The sequence below is a fragment of the Zalophus californianus genome, chromosome 8, assembly GCF_009762305.2.
Source record: "Zalophus californianus isolate mZalCal1 chromosome 8, mZalCal1.pri.v2, whole genome shotgun sequence".
NCBI lineage: Eukaryota > Metazoa > Chordata > Mammalia > Carnivora > Otariidae > Zalophus > Zalophus californianus.
In genome coordinates, this window is record NC_045602.1 from 6535875 (window position 1) to 6552643 (window position 16769).

Below are 16769 nucleotides of genomic sequence, written 5' to 3' on the forward strand. Positions count from 1 at the left end.
GGGACAGATCTGTCTCCACTCTTTTTTCTTCTGTCCTGGGTATGGGGCACAGTGCCTGGTGCCTTGTAGGAGCTCAACAATCACTGTTGAATGAATGAGTGAGTGAAGGCACTCAGTTGGCTACTCTCTGCTCCCATGTGTTAGAGGACATACCAAGAGCTATAAAAGCAGCAGGTAATCCTCCTGGGGGCATTCAGAGAGACTTCCAAGAGTGTTGCGGGCCCTGTGGGGCACAGGGGATGCAGCCAAAGGATCTCCAGCCAAGGAAACAGCCACAGGAACCTGACTCACACTGAGTCCGGGAAGAGGCTATTGTCTTCGTTCAGAGAAGCCTAAGGTCTGGCAAGATCCTGTGTTAGAAAATCGGGAAAAGCGAGGTTGTGTAATCAATTTCCATTCTCCCTTTTATTTCTGGGCCCAAGTAAGAGGCCAGTTCAGCTATTTGGGGAAAGTGATTTACCATAAACTGTTACTAGCAAGTCATGGTTTAATGGGTTTTTCTGGCTAGAAGACATTAGCATGTTCACCAGGGCCCTGGACCTTCCTCTGGAGTAACGTGAGAGCCGTAGGTAGATGGGGCAGGGCAGGCAGGAAAGGGTTCTCAGCAAGCAGTGCCTCTCCACACAGTAAATCACCTCACCCTGACAGTGGCTTCCCCACCCAAGGAATCCTGCCAGAGAGACTATAAAGGACAACCCCACACACCTTTCCGCCAGCCCGCCCAACCCTGGGCCCGATCCCACACCCTCCAACAAATGTGCTCCCTGGGACATTTTTATGATGGATTTGTTTCATTTAAAGTTAATCACGTTATCCTTTTCATCTGTTCTTCGGTACCTCTTACGATTTGAGAGAGGTTGAGAGAGGTTCAAAAAAAATAAATAAAAATAGTCACTGATTTCCCAAGCCTTGATTTTGTCACCAGCCCCCTGCTCGTAAGTGCTGAAGATGTTCCCCCTCGGTTCTGTCGGAGCCGATTATTTCCCTCGGAGACTTGATGTCTGTTTTGATAGGAGCAATTTATCACCCTGGTGAAATCAGACTGCTGTTTGGAAGGCAGGGCCAGGATTTATGAATCCCTTTTCTCTGGGAATGAATTTAATCCCCAAGGGTGGACGTGGTATTAAAAGGCTTGGCCTGCCGCACCTGTGGCATTTGAGACAAAGTGAGTGGCAGCTGGGCCAGGAAACCAGCGCCCATCCCCTGCATACCTCGTCTACACTGAGCTGTAAACATCTTTATCTTTCCAAGCATGGAGAGCTCAGTTAAGTGCACGACATCCAATTAAGCGAGGTATAAAACAATGACTTTAGTTATTAATGAATTCAAAACAATGAAATTGACTTGCAGTGCATTGTCACTATTTTTAGGGAGTATGAGTTTTTAAAATTATTAATTTAAGATACTTTTAGAGTGCATCCATTTCTATGCTCCAGCCCAATTTCCTTTTTTTTTTAAGATTTTATTTATTTATTTATTTGTCAGAGAGAGAGAGAGAGAGCGAGAGAGAGAGCACAAGCCAGGGGAGAGGCAGGCAGAGGGAGAAGCAGGCTCCCCGCTGAGCAAGGAGCCTGATGCAGGACTCATCCCAGGACCCCGAGATCATGACCTGAGCCAAAGACTGCTGCTTAACCGACGGAGCCACCCAAGTGTCCCATGCTCCAGCCCAATTTCTTGCTATATTTGGGCCAATTCCTTCTTGGAATTTATAGTCTAGCGTCCCCATGTGGTCCATAGCCCAGGTAAGAGGTCATCAGGCTCACTGGAATCACCTGGGGAGCTTGACAAGCTACTGATGCCTGGGTACCACCCCCAGGAGTCTGAGTCGATGTCTGCGAGAGAGCCTGAGAATCAGGAATTTTTTCAAGCTTCCCCGGGGATTATAATGTACAGCTGGCCCTTGACCACATGGGTTTGAACTGTGTTGTGTCCACTCATACTCCATGTTTTTTAGTCTTTCCTGTAAATGGATGTTCTTTTCCTTATGGCTTTCTTAACATTTACTTTTCTCCAGCTTACTTTACTGCAAGAATACAGTATATAATACATATAACATAGGAGAGGTTGGCACCCTTAATCCCTGAGTTGTTGAAGGATCAATTGTATGACCGAGTTTGAGAACCGCTGCTATAACGAGCTTGGTATTTTTGAAACAAGCATAGCAGAGCTTCAAATTAGACATCCTTCTTATCATTGGTCATCTATTGCAAATGAACCAAGCCTGACTTCCTAAATCATTTCATTGATCAAGCTGGTAATTGGACATATAAGCCTTATGTCTTCATGGACAAGCAAATTGCTTACATGATGAATTAGCTTTACCTTCTTTAAAACTTGTGTGCAGATCAATGATTGTAGCTACTGGGAGTACTTTTGCTCTATCGAGTGTTCCCAACTGGTCAAACAGCTCACCTGCATCAGTTTAACTTCATGTATTACTTGATATGACGTCATTGTGCCGAACAACAAGCACTTATTTTCTGCTCCTGTTTCTACTCACCACCTCTGCTGCTCACCCATCACCCGTCTTCCCTCCCACCCACCCATTCTGCCAGCCCTTCACCCCCTTCGTCAGACACGAGTATTACCAGAAGGAATGACGCATTCCTGTCTTAAAGGAGCTCACCATCCAGTGTGGAAAGTAGACAAGTTAACAGAAATCACCAGAAAGGGAGAGAAATGCTATATGAGAGGTAAATCAGGGCGCCAAAAGGACATGGAGGATAAGCACCTCACCTTGCATCGAGGCGGGGTAGACGGCTGTCCTGAGGCACAGAAAAAAAGCACAGTTATTTCTGTAAAGTCACATTTTGTATCACTGAACTCTTAAAACTCTCGGTTATCACCTAAGGACACAGGCACAGGAAGGTGTACCTCATGTGCAAGCAGAACTATTTCTCTCTGCATCCTCACTCAGTCATTCACTGGAACTAAATAAATAAGGTATTCAATAATTAGGATGGTGGTGACAATACGAAATATCAGAATTCATACATCTTCTGACATAGATACTCGTTTGGGGAATAAAACATATGTACTAAAAACTCTGTTTTGGTCTTGCTGGTACTGTGGTTCTTTGAAAAGGGCAAAACTTACACCCAAGGACAGATGTCCACACGAGGAAGGCTGCATACTTACTGACTGTCACTGCGGTCAAGAACACCATGATCCCCTGGGGCTCCCTTTCTAAACTTCATTGACATTGGGGATTTCTTCACATTAGTAGGTCAGCACATGATAAAGCATGTGCCTATTTTAAAACCAAATTCAGGATGCCAGAGAACCAAGGACCAATGCAAATATCAGGAATTCCTAGGCAGTCACCTGAGAGAAAAGTCACCAACAAGACAGAGGCTAGAGCGGGACAAAATCACCTCGTCCACACACTGTAAGTGATTGCTTACAGGACTGAACAAAATGTAAGCACGAAATAGGGTATAAATGAAAAGACCGTGAGCTGGTTGATCATATGAGTAAGGGGGGGAAATGGGGTTCAGGTAGTATTTTCCTTTACCCATTTGAAATGAATTTAGTATCTGATTTTAACTATATGATCTTGCAAAATTAGAACTCTGAGGGACATTAGAGATAATTGAGCCCAATATTAATTTCTAAATAAAAAAGTAGAGGTCCAGAATGGTGAATCAATGGCAGAGGCCATGGCTGGAGTAAAGGTCAAGGTCAGAACTGAAACCCCAGGCTTTCAAACTCCCATGACCCTTCTCCTACGACCTTCCAGCACTGTCACTAAAGGTGTGCCTAAAACCTTACCACGACCAAGGCCTCTAGTTACCAGCATCACCATGACAGCAAACTCACCACTAGCTAGCTATGCAAGCAGTGACTGCAAATCTTGGCTGACAGATTTGAGTGCAAAGAAACATTCATTTATTTCCGTGATGCCTGCATTGGCTTCCAGGGTCTCATTTCTTCCTTTACAGGGTCACATCGAAACCCCAGAGTGCCTCGTGCCAACCAGTGAGGTGAGGGTGGAGGCAACAGCACCAGCATTTGGCCCTTAGTCACCGCCATCTACCAGCGGATACGTGTTTGGCAGTCACAAACCGTCCATCTGGTCTCATGGTGCCTGCTCACGACCACTACATCCTCCCTGTCCCAGCTGTGGGCCCTCTTCAGGTACAGCAGGCCCCCCTCTCTGGCCATAAAGTCAGCAATTCTGCGGTGTTGCCGGATCCACATGCGGTGAGAGCGGGCACGAGGTGGGGGAGCCTGTGCACAGGCTATTCACACCTGTGCACCTAAACTTCGAATAAAAATATGTCACCTGTGCGATGGACTCTGAGAAACAAACCGAGGGTTCTAGAGGGGAGGGGGGTGGGGGGGATGGGTTAGCCTGGTGATGGGTATTAAAGAGGGCACGTTCTGCGTGGAGCACTGGGTGTTATGCGCAAACAATGAGTCATGGAACACGACACCAAAAACTAATGATGTAATGTATGGTGATTAACATAATAATAAAAAAATTTAAAGAAAAAAAAATATGTCACCTGTGGGGGCCAGGGAGACTCTGGGTTAAGGCTATTTTCCTGGGCTCTCCCCAGGGAACTTCAGGGGCTCATGGAACTTCGTCCTCCCAGGGTTCTCCAGCATCTCTGGGATTTCTGTAGGGACCCTCCATTTCCCCCCCTCCAACCGAGGACTCATAGCGGGCCCTTCCTCGGAGCTCTTCGCCCCTTTGCCAATCCCTAGAACCTTTATTTAATCTCAGAGAGGCTTGGGACAACCACTGGCTCTGAGCTAGTATTCTTCCAAATGTATTGTTCACACCCTGAGCTCTTTTTGAAATTCAACCCTGAGTTCCCTATTCTGTTGCACTATGCTTCCCATAAGGCAATAAATGGGTAGCTTTCCAAAGTTGGGGAAGTGCCTGGAACCGTAGCAAAGAGCAGTAGCTCAATTATCACCCTGCCTCACCAAGATCAAGGTGCTGGACAGCTTGAGTCCTCATGTGGTCCTCTGCTGGACCACCCTGCTCGTCCATTGTTCTTCTCCCGCCCCCCCCCCCCCCACCCAGTCAGGTTCAAAACACCAGCCACAGAGGAGATCGAGAAAAACAAAAGACACTGGAGAATCAGCACACACCATCACCCCTCCCAGGGCTAGAACACAACCCACTGGTGATGTGTCAGCAGCATTTCCTTTTGCTCTGAAGTCCACCATAAGATGAACACGTCCTCGCTGAGCTTGGTTGTCCTTATCTATATGAGGCAGAGAGCAGCCCCCTTATGAAGATCGCAGATAGGGGATGTGCGCCCTTAGCGGGCACATGCATCCAGGCCTTGCACAATAAACAGCGGCTAGGATCTGAGCCTTTTGTTTCTGTATCTTCATTAATACCTTTTTTAAGATTGTGAAATTTCCACCTGGCACCCTTCTGAGTTTGCCAACTGGCGCGGTAAGCAAGGAGACACCAGGGCATAATTCTGGTCACTCCACAGGCCATAGGGAGAAAGATGTGTCTGAGAGGAGCCTACGTGTATGAGATTCTCTAGGAAATGTGAATGATTGCTAACGAAAGCGATCTAGCCAGGGTATGAATGACTCGGGGCAAGCCTGTTTCCATTTCTAGAGAAACAACTCAAACCGCTTTGTCTTAGTAAGACTGAGTCTGTGACACAACTACTCTGAGTTTTGATCCATGATGTGCCTGGTGCAAACCAGGGGTTTCCATTGTCCTCCGGGGACTCTCACCCGGGAGGCTCTCAAGCCCACTCCCAGAGCTATCGATTGGTAATTATTGCCATAAAGGGCTTCTTGGGGGAGACTTTCAGAACACATCAGCCGGCCTTGCACCTGAGAGCACTTCCAACGATAGAGGGACATTCCAGATGAGAACAGGTGCAGCCCCACAAGGCTTTCCTGCCCATCCTGCTGGATGTGTCCCAGCCCGACTTGCTGCCCAGCATTCACCCTGGTCCCAAACAGACAGCAAACCTTTGTCCGGCCCTGAGCTCCACCTGGGTCTGCCAGAGATTTCCCTTTGCTACTTTCAGATATTGGTACTGAGTCATCAAACTGACATAACCACCATACTTTCTCATTTTTCACATTCACAAGACCTAGGGCTGTTTTGACCAACGACCTCCTAAAACTGCATTTTATATCAACTTGGAGCTAGACCTGACTATGCCCAGACCAACACCTCCTGGAATGGGCTCCCCTTCAGCGGTGAACAGCGCATGATACCAGGGTTCTTCCAGAACCCACCCAAGCCGCGCTGTTCCAGACTGTCTAAAGACCTAGAAACTCACACGAATTAACCCAGTTATTCCCATACGAATCCACGAAGTAACTAAGAAGGCCAGAATGTACATTAGCCAATGGCCTCCATTCAGTGAAATAGGTCAACCATATTTCCCTCTTTCCCCTCTTTCTCCCTTCCCCTCTCCCTCTGCCCTCCCTGCTCACTACTCTCTCTCTCTCTCTCTCTCTCTCGCTCTCTAAAAATAAATAATTTCTTTAAAAAAAAAAAAAAAAGAGCCCTCACATCCACAGTGCTTAGCCTACCAGGCTCCATCCAGGTGCTGCACTCACATGAACTCTGTTAACCCTCACAACACCCCTATGAAGTTGATATTGCTATTATCTCCCAGTTGACAAATGAGGAAACTGAGGCACAAAGGCACTAATGTCACACAACTAATACTTGGCCACCAGATTCCAACCTAGATTCCAACCCAGATAGTCTACCTCCTGAGTCTACACCTTGAACACAGATGTTGCGGAAGTGGGACAGGCCAGCTCTGGCTGCTGAGCCGAAGACAAAAACATTTTAAGGCAAAAGAAGAGGACTTTTGGAAGCATAACAGTCATTATATAAATTTTAAAAAAGCTCTCAAAAGCCACAACCCTTTCTAAGGCAGCAGCATCCAACCATTCCCTCACATCACCCCCCTCATCAAGGTTTACTCATTTGATCTTTCCTCCATTCAATATGGCACCTCATGGTGCCCAAACTCACGATCCCCAGTATGGTAATGCATCATCATACCGGGCAATCGGGGCTGACAGGGGGAAGAAAGGTACTTCCTTTATGGAGATCGGGGATGTCGACGGCTCTTACGTCACTCTCAGGGCCACCTGTGGGTGGAGGCCCCCAGGAGTCCAGCACCACCTTACAGGAGTTCCTCCGAATGCACCTTGCCAAGCCCAGGCAATCTGTCACTAAAGGCCATCCCTCATCAGGCCAAAGCACGAAAACAGAGGCCTGTGGCTGGATTCTGGACCTAGCCGCCTCTTGCCTTCACTACATTCCAAGGCTGGAAACCATTAGTAGAGAAAGCAGAGCATCAGGCCAACCCCACCTCAGTGAAACCATGTTCACACAGACTGGGGAAAGACACCAGGTGGGAAGAAGGCCCAGCCCCTGTGCCACCTCCAAGTTGGGAACACATAAAGACAGGCTACCAGGACAGACCCAGAGACAACACCATCCAAGACCAGAGCAGACGTGTCCATGACAAGCAGTCGTAGGCCAGGGGACATCATAAGCTCTGTGGGGATTTCCCCCAGATCCGGTCATCAGCACTGGTTTAACATTTTCACCGAACACCAGAAAGTATGTTTTCACAAATGACTCGTAAGAAACCTTTGAGCAGAAAAACAGTTTTTTTCCATCTTGACCCAGATACTAAATATGGCATAATTGACAGGTCAGTGGAAGTTCTGTGGAGAGTGGTCATGGTGGTGAGCGGCTTACTCACAAAGACACTCTCAGATCTAAAAGTCAGAGCATATCTGACTAAAAGAAGCATTCAGGCAATAGTGTCTGTCTGAGGAGGGCACTTAGGATATTTGTCCTGAGGTCCCTAAAACTAGGTCAGGTTCTCCCTGACCAGTACGACGGCGCAGGGAGGGAATCTTGACGTCCCCCAGGTCACACTAGGCCTGAGACAGCCCTCCCTGTTTCACCGGATTTCTGGCCCACAGGAAGACAGAGACACCCTCCAGCCATTCCCCCTTCCCGTGGTTTGACACAGCGCTAGGCATAGAAAAGACTCAAAAGCCATGCCTTCGGGGAGCACAACACACAATCAGGAAAAAAAAAAAAAAAAAGATAGATGGTTCAAAGGTTTCTGGGCAGGAAATGTCAAAGAATGAGGTATCTTGATGAAGGCCACCAAGGAAATGAAAGCTGTCTGGTCTCTGAAACTCAACCTCCCTGCTCCCCAAAGCGCCTTTCAAAGGCTCTGGGTGCAGGCAGTCTGGGCTTAACGCAAAGCTCCGTCTGCCCCCAGGCTTCCTCCTGCCACCCCCACGCCCCCAGGTCTGCATCCTTACAGCCAAAGCAAAAGGGGGCGGAGTGGGGGCGCAGAGAAAGCTGGGTTTGTGGGTAAAGTAGCACATCTGTGAGATTCTGCCACGTCCCAAAGCCACGGACTCTGGCGGGCCAGTGGGCTCCTCTGAGGAAGTCTCTGCCGTGGAGTTCACAAACCCGGCCGAGCCAGGTCAACCGAGGCTGCAGCTCTGATGGGAGCCGTTTCGTTGCTCACCTTGGATGGTCAATGGGCAAGTTGGATACTCGGGCCAAGGGGCAATGGGGCCCTTAAAAACTGGTATCACATGAGGTTCTTTACCAGCTTCATTAGAGCCACCAGGGACTAACACAGAGGATGCGCCCAGACCGCAGCCGGGGCACCTGGGCACCTGCCCAGGCATCTGGGGGTTTGGGGGGGTGGCAAGATGCGGGGCTAGGCCCCAGACTCAGCCTCATTCACCATGAGCTTGGGGGTTCTGTCCTCCCCCCTCCTGGGGCCACACTGCCGCAGATCCCTGCAGAGGGAAACTGAGTCTCCACTGCCGGCAAGGTGTGGGAGAACTCAGTCCCACCCAGCCCTCTTTTCAGACCCAGGACCAATAGGATGCTTAGCTCCACATCACCTGCATCACCTGCATCACCTGCCAGGCTCGAGGCGTGCTCCACGCTGCTCCTGTTCCACGAGACAGCCCAGCCTGGAGGTCGCTCCAGGATGCGGGGTGCGGGGGTGCGAGGGGTGGGGGCGGTGTGGCGGGGGGCGGTGGCAGCGGCGCCTGTCTCCAGGCTGTGCCCACACCGCCACGGCTGACTGCACCTGGAGGAAGCTGGGCGCGCTCCCCTCTGTCTACCCTCCCCCCATTCTCCCCTGAGCGCCTGTGGCACCCGCACCCAGCCCCTGCCTACCTGGCCTGAGGCCCTGCACCCTTCAGCCAGCTCCTGCTGGCTGGGTTTCTCTTCCCCATGCAGGGAGGGGTGGTTGGAGTGTTCTGTGTAGCAGGCAAACGTCCTCAAGCCTTTCTCTCTTGACTAACTTCGTTGAACACAGATGTATATATACACACAGTTGTTGCAGGCGGAAATGTTGAGAAGTGACTGGGGTCTCATTGATTTATTTAAGTGTATTCAACAAATAACAGAAAATAAGCAATCACCTATCCCAGGCCCGGTTTCAAAGGCCTTCTTCCCCATGGCGGGGAAATCCATCACCCGAAATCAATGGAACAGCCAGAGGCTTCTGGAAGGGGGTGTAGAGAAACGACTGCAAACAGAAGCTTCCTACAGAACAACCTCCTTCCTCAGCTGGAGGTGTGGATAAACAGGAAACCAGCGAGAGCATTCTTAAAGGGTTAGATAAGAAAACCAGGGGCAGTGGACCTGGTATTTATCTTTTTGGCTTTTACCTGCTAGAAATATTTATCCTCTGTTACCTACTGTACTTTATTTAGGGTCTCACTGGATTCCTGGGCCTTTTCTGTTTGTTTGTTTGTTTGTTTTTCCTTTTCTCGTTACCTTCCTGGTTGATATCAGCAAGCAGTGTTAATTCTCCTAAAGACCTGTGAACATTCCCACCCCCACCCCATCCTGGTCTACCCTCTCTTAACAGTAAAATATAGTCAAGTTTCCAGGTGTTAAATAACATTGAACAATAACTATATAAATCAGCATAAAAATTAAGTGCTGGGTTACACCACAGGAAGATACCATGCGTTTTCTGCCTGACTTCTATATTATTTCTTTGAACTCCCAGGGTAGCCGCACCACTACCATATTTACTTAACTTACTGATTTTTAGTGTATTACTAGAAAATTCTAATTTCCAACGGGGAGAATGAAGGCATTTGAAATGTGACACGCAAGCAAGTTGATGGGATAGAGAGAAGACTTGAGTAATTTTCCCCTTTCTGCAGATTTCTTACTCCAGGTGGGAACTGGGCGGCTGGTCGTGCTGTCGACTGACCTCACTGATCTGCCTGCCTGCTCCTCTGGCTTCACAGGTTAGTTTTGTGTCTGTGACATATTTCACACTGCAATGAGGATTATTACCTTGCTCACATCATCACTAACGTGCACCGTGGAGCAGATGAAGCCATGAATCTAAGACGCTCGTGTTCACACAAACGCCCCGCGGGTCAGGCCGGGTGCCCCACCCTGCGTGTCCTGTCACCCGCCCGCCGTCCGGTGCCAGTCTCTGACCAGACCTGCTTCCTCCCTCAGTTGGCTTAATGGAGTTCTCACTGAGATGATGTCAGGCTTCCAACTCACGCCTCCAGGCATGAAGTGTTTGGGCGTTAAATCCTGTCCACCTTACCATCTGAGCCACAAGTACTAACCACACGGACCCGACCAGGTAGAATTTCGCAATGAGGCGCATATGCCACACGGGTCAACGGCATGAGCCGCATCAGGCCTACAAATGGAATTTTCAAAAACCAGTGAGTCTGGCCCTTGCAGTCACATTGGTCTCGTTCACTCCAGAAGCGTCACGTCCTCCCCATCCGAGTCATGGGATTTCTTTCCACTACTCTCCCTCCATACACACCTCCGCATCTGACACCCCAGATTCACCCACGCATCCTTCTCAACTCCTGATTCCCTAAAGCAACTGGAAAATAGAGGCACCTTTGACCTCTTTGTGATTCCATTTGGTCTTGAAAACCCTCCTTACATTGGTGAAATAAAGATCATTATTCAGTAACCTAGGACGTATCTGGCACAGCGTCTGGCTCACACCCAGTAAACATTTCTTGTTGGAGCCACCTGTGCTGGAAGGGCCTGGAATGTTTCCTCTCCCTTACACTTCTTCACTTTGAATGTCCCTAAGAGTGATACGCATGTTTTCGTTCCTGATTCTCTTCAGCCCCTTTACTCTTCCTTCATCCTGGAGGATCCCTACCCTGAGAGCCCACCTGATCGACAAGTCAAAACAGGTGGGTTCCACAGAGACAGTGCCCCAGCTTCCTCTGAGCCAGCCAGCCAGACAGCCTCCAGAGTCACTCCCCAAAACACAAGACTGTTTTCCACCTAATTCCTCAAAAGTCTGCAGTGGCTCAAATTAAAGAAAAACTCTGGGCTCCAAGGCCAGCAATATTCCCTGAGTGCATGAACAAATACATCAAAGAAGAAAAAGGTTACTGACAATTGTCGCTCTTCTTCACTGTCCCTTTTCCCCTGTGTTATGAGGTCAGTGGTTCCAGACTTTTAGACTTCGTTGACTTAGAAAATCGTATTCATTTCAGTTTTCAATTTAATTTCAAGTCACTGATTTAGCCATTGAATTAAAAACAAAACTCGCGAAAGAACCAACACTTCAAATCTAGTCACTGTCCAAATGAGATGCCTTATACCCGATGTAATAGGCCAATTTATTTTAAAGTCTGAATAAATATCAAGTCATTTTTGGCAGTGATAGAGGGTACCTAGCATGAAGTCAGAGTGCCCAACACAAACAACGCTACAGAGACGTTCTGTCTCTGCGACATGAGGGCAGTGTTCTGAGATACTTGTTGCCCGGCCTAAGGTGCCCTCTGTCCTCCTAAGAATCCTGCTCGTCTTTCAGATCTGAACTGGGTCCTACCTTCCCCACCAAGTCTTTCCAACCCACTCGAGCTCTCCTGAATCTCTTCCGCCTCTCAATCCAGCCTCACTTCTAGTCCTTCAAATAAGCATTTAATTATAAGGCCGTCTTGCCTTGTTCGCCACGGTTTCGATTGGGATGTTCTGGTCTCCCTACATGTATCTTAGTGGGCAGGGCCTGGGTCTTCATGTCTTTTTCTTTTTCTGGGTCCTGCCCAAGAAGAGAAGTATAGACTGAACACTAGGATGTACTCCAGTGTCCCTGTCCTGACCTTGGTTGATTAGATCTTCTCACCGATGGAAGGTCTTCCTGTCACGGCAGCCTCTCTGCGACCAGACAGAATTCTACTTACCAGTAGTGGGGAAGAGAGTCTACCCTGACCTCACAAAAACCATGCTCCAGCCACTGTACCACCTTCTCAGAGGATTCCAGTTGAGAAGTTCAAGGGGAAAAAAGTGAGCACTGGTCATTTGCAATACATGGTACCACCTACCCCAACAACTAGAATAAGACATGTGAACGAAGTAGAAAATGCTGCTGGGGCTCAGAGAAAAAGAAGGGCCTGGGCAGTGTGGGCGGAAGGCACCCAGTTGTGGAATTCCTCAGAGCGGGACTCAGGTGGTGGCTCCGTCATCCCCTAAGTGTGTGACCTTAGACACTGCCCCGCTTGCTGCTCTCCGTCCACTTAGCTCCATAGAGAGGCCTCCATCTTTACTCACTGTCTTCATTTGTAACATGCTCAGGAGCGAAGCAGGGAAAAGGGGTGCTCTTTGGGGCAGAACGACATCTGCAGGACTCAGGATGGACTGGAGAGGGCTGAGGTGGAAGTGAAATCCCAGCAAAGGACTAAGGATGTGCTGGTGTAAAGTAAAGAAACAGAAAGAAGGGGCAGATGTGAGAGAACGTGGAGAGGCGCCCGGGGGAGCTGGCCTCCTAGGGTCCAGGCAGGAGCCCAGGGCTGCCATAAAGGGCAGGATGGGGGGTAGGGTGCGGTTTTAGGATTGAGAACATGTCTTGATGGGAAAAGCCAGTGGGGAAGGGAAATGTGGGGTGAGGATCCAGAGGTGGGGACAAAGGTATTGCATAGGAATAAAAACCAAACGAGTGGTGGTTGCAACCCCAGGGGGAGAAAACGTGGAGTATCAAGGGGAGTCTGTTAAGATGGAACCAAAGAGAACGTCCGTGTTTAGGAGGCTGGAGGAGAGCAAGGAAGGGGCCAAGGACAGCAGCTCCGCGGCCAGAAGGCAGGGGATGAGAAGCATGGACACCATGGTGGGGAGGCAGTTTTAAGTAAGGGGAACCCCTAACAGTGTTCTAAATAAATACCTCAGCTACGGGACAGGCCCAGGGAGAAGGCATGGGCTGACCCCGGAGGCAGTTCAGAAGCCAGACCCAAAGGCCCAGCGGGCTCCCGGAGGCACCTGCCCTCCTCCCCAGCAGCACATGCCCAGGGCGGAGGGCAGACCCAGTAGAGGCCGGCTCAGGCCACCTCGCTGTCAGTTTGGACACTGAGTAAGAATAGCCAAGAAGAGCGGGGTCAAGGTCACGGGCAGGCTACACTGTCAGACCAGAAAATAGTAGCTCTGCCTCCATGACAAGCAGAGTCCCCCTCCAGCCTGCCGTGGAATTCCTGCTACCTTGCTGGCTTGGGTTCTGATAATCAGCCGACGCAGACCCTTAGAGACAGGACTATTTTCTCAGAGTCGTGCCTGGTAAAGCACTTAGAGAGGACGAGAAAAGGAAGGGGGAGAAAAGCTGCATGAAAGGAACCAGAGAGACTTAAAAAAAAAAAAAATCCTCTGATAAGCTGCATTCAAATCACCTACTTAGGAAAGAAATTAATGTTAACTGCTAAGGTTAAAGAATGAACTAAAGACATGGCTCTGAATTTTTAACCCCAATTTCTCATTCTGGTCACACGTTATGACTTCTCCGTGGATTTGACATCGATTCTACCATTGAAAGCAGCCATGCGAAGCGTCCGCGGGCTGGCGGGCGGGCTGCCCACTCAGTCAGGCTGCGCTGGGCGCACGGGGAGCTGATTCTCCCACGCAGAGAGGCCAGACCCCGCCCCTTGTCCTGTCAGGCCCCGCCCCTTAGCTTATCAGACCCCGCCCCTTGCCCTGTCGGACCCCGCCCCTTGCCCTGTCCCCGCCTCCCATTTGCCTGCTCTCTGCCACGTGACATCCAGGCAGACAAGTACCCCGGGAGGCAAGCAAGTCAAAACCCCACTAAACCGTTTCTCCCAGAGATGGGTTATTTTCTAAATGGGAGGTCAACTGACATGAAAGAAGTCTTTTACTCAAAGTATTTTAAAATCAAAACCTAAATGATCCTCTCATCTTCTGCAGTAAATCTCACTCTCCACCGATTAGAATGAAGGCGAAGCAGAGATTCGTGGTATTCTTAAATAAAGCTTTTGCAGCGTTGAGACTATTTTCAAAGACGCTGCAAGGCCAATTTAAGAAACTATTTTCCCAAAAGCATTTCAAGAGGAAAGAGGAAGTAAGTGTTCTACCAATGTAATTTTTCTAATACGCTTGGGCTGAACACTTAGACATTCTAATTTCAATTTAGAACCAATCTTACTGTTCAGCATGACAGACATTATGAAAACAGGACTCAACTTCAGTGAACTGAAGAGAAAGCTCCTAATGCATCCATGTTGCCTTGTTATTCAGCTCACGCGCTGTTATTACTATGTGCTCAATAAATACACATTAAACCTTTCACCAGCCCTAATTACTCAGATGAAAGCAAATTTTTGCATAAAGCCCATATTATTAAAATATTATCACACTCTTCCACACTAAACTAATTGGGCACTATTTTCAGATTTTCAGCATTAAATTGACTATATTCTCAGTCATTACTTGGAGGCCAAGCAAACACATTTCTGAAGCCGTCAACACTTGGAAATCTGCCGCCTGGATCTCAGCTGCTAAGGTAATGGTTGTTCAACTCCTTCCTCTGCACAGAAATGGAGAGCAAAGGTTTTCATTAAAGGCACGGTGGGCTTTCCTGGTGCTTTTAGCACTCGCGGAGACCACTCCAGGCTATTCTGCTTGACCAGAAATGAGATGGCCACGCGTTCATGGACAGGGTGGCAAGCATCTTGCTGTGCTCATGCGGGCACATGCACGTCTGGCAGCAAAGCTATCTTGTCACTCCTGTCTGTGATAGTCAGCTTCCCCTGGCCCTTGTCAGGAAAAGAATCATATTAACAAAATAGAAGCAGTCCTTCTTTCTTGCTGCCATTTGCAACTAAGCCCAACTTCTCAGCTCAGCCCACCGGGGGCACTCACACCACCCTACTTTAAATATTTGCCTGAAACTGATAAAAGTGTTTGTTTTCATTTTTAAGAAAGGGATACAGCACTGTGATGAGCATGAGTTCATTGTAATTATCAACAGTCACACTTAAGAGAAGTTGTGGTTGCACACATGGTGAAGAAGTCTCTTCTAAGAATGATGGATAAAGAAATCATGGCACACACACATACACACCTGCACACACATACACAGATGCACACACAGACATACATACACATACACACATGCACAATGGAATATTATTCAGCCTTAAAAAAAAGGAGATCCTGCCATTTGCAAAAACACAGAGGAACGTGGAGGGCATTATACACTAAGTGAAATAAGCCAAACACAGAAAGAAAAATCTGTATGATCTTACTCATATGTGGAATCTAAAAAAAAAAAAAAAAAACCCATTACAGAGAAGCAGAGAGTAGGGCAGTGGCTACCAGGGGCGGGGAGGTGGTAGAAAGGGGAGATGTTGGTCAAAGGGGACACAGTTGCAGTGATGTAGGAGGAGAACATCTAGAAATCTAATGTCCTGCATGATGACTACAGTTAATGATAATGTACTGAATACTGGAAATTTGCTAAGAGAGTAGATTTCAGGTGCTCTCATCACAAGAGAAGTATGGCAACCATGGGAGGTGATGTCACTTAGCGTGACTGTAGTAATCATTTTACTAGGTATCAAGTCATCAGGTTGCACACCTTAAATATAAATAATTTTAAAATTAAAAATAGAAAAAAAAATTAAAAATAGACATGTCTTCCACAAGACTGAATGAGCCTACTAAGGTGGCCCTGGGGCAGGTAGGTTTGCATTTTAATTTAGAACAATAGGCAGAAGGTGAGTATCTTAGAGACAGCTTTGTGATCGAGCAGGCAGAGCTCACTGAGGTTTTGACACCTTCATCTCTATAAAACCCCAATCAGTTCTTTAGGTATAGTCAGCATTTCCTATCTGAGTGCGTTATGGTGGCAGTTTGCGCACTTAGCAGTCATCTATGCCAAGTACTATGGTAGACCTAGAATAAAGCTGAGTAGGACTCAGGATATGCGCCCCCCCCCCCATTTCTCGTATTGGGGATGACTGAGAGGCGTTTGCTGTTTGACTCATTGTATAGAGTGGGTCTAGACCCTAGAAATGGCTTACTCTCTGGCCTAGCAGACATGCTGGTTAAGTTACTATGAAATGTGGGGAAGCATATACTTTCCAAAATAATGCACATGATTTCAATTACATAGCAGTTTGTGTGTCTTTAAAATATTTTTTGAATTATGAAATATTTCAAACACACAGAAAATTATACAGATAATACAGCAAGCACCCATAGGAATACATTTGAAATTTAATAATTCTTAACATTTTGACAAATTTCCATCAGGGCTTTCATTTTAGAAGGGAAAACGATATTTTTATTTTTTTTAAAGATTTTTTTTTTAAAGATTTTATTTATTTATTTGACAGAGAAAGCCCAAGTAGGCAGAGAGGCAGGCAGAGGGAGAAGCAGGCTCCCCATTGAGCAGGGAGCCGGATGCTCAGGAACCAAAGGCAGACGCTTAACCGACTGAGCCACCCAGGCACCCCGTAGAAGGGAAAAA

At 47.9% G+C, this 16769-nt stretch overlaps 1 long non-coding RNA gene across 1 annotated transcript in view; it reads right to left on the bottom strand.

The window, feature by feature from the left end:
- Window positions 1–184: 184 nt before the first annotated feature.
- LOC113937171 overlaps window positions 185–16769 on the bottom strand; it is a 110628-nt gene continuing 94043 nt past the window's right edge. Inside the window, exon 7 of the long non-coding RNA XR_003524528.2 lies at window positions 185–350. This is a non-coding gene — a long non-coding RNA (uncharacterized LOC113937171). The remainder of the gene's footprint in view (window positions 351–16769) is intronic.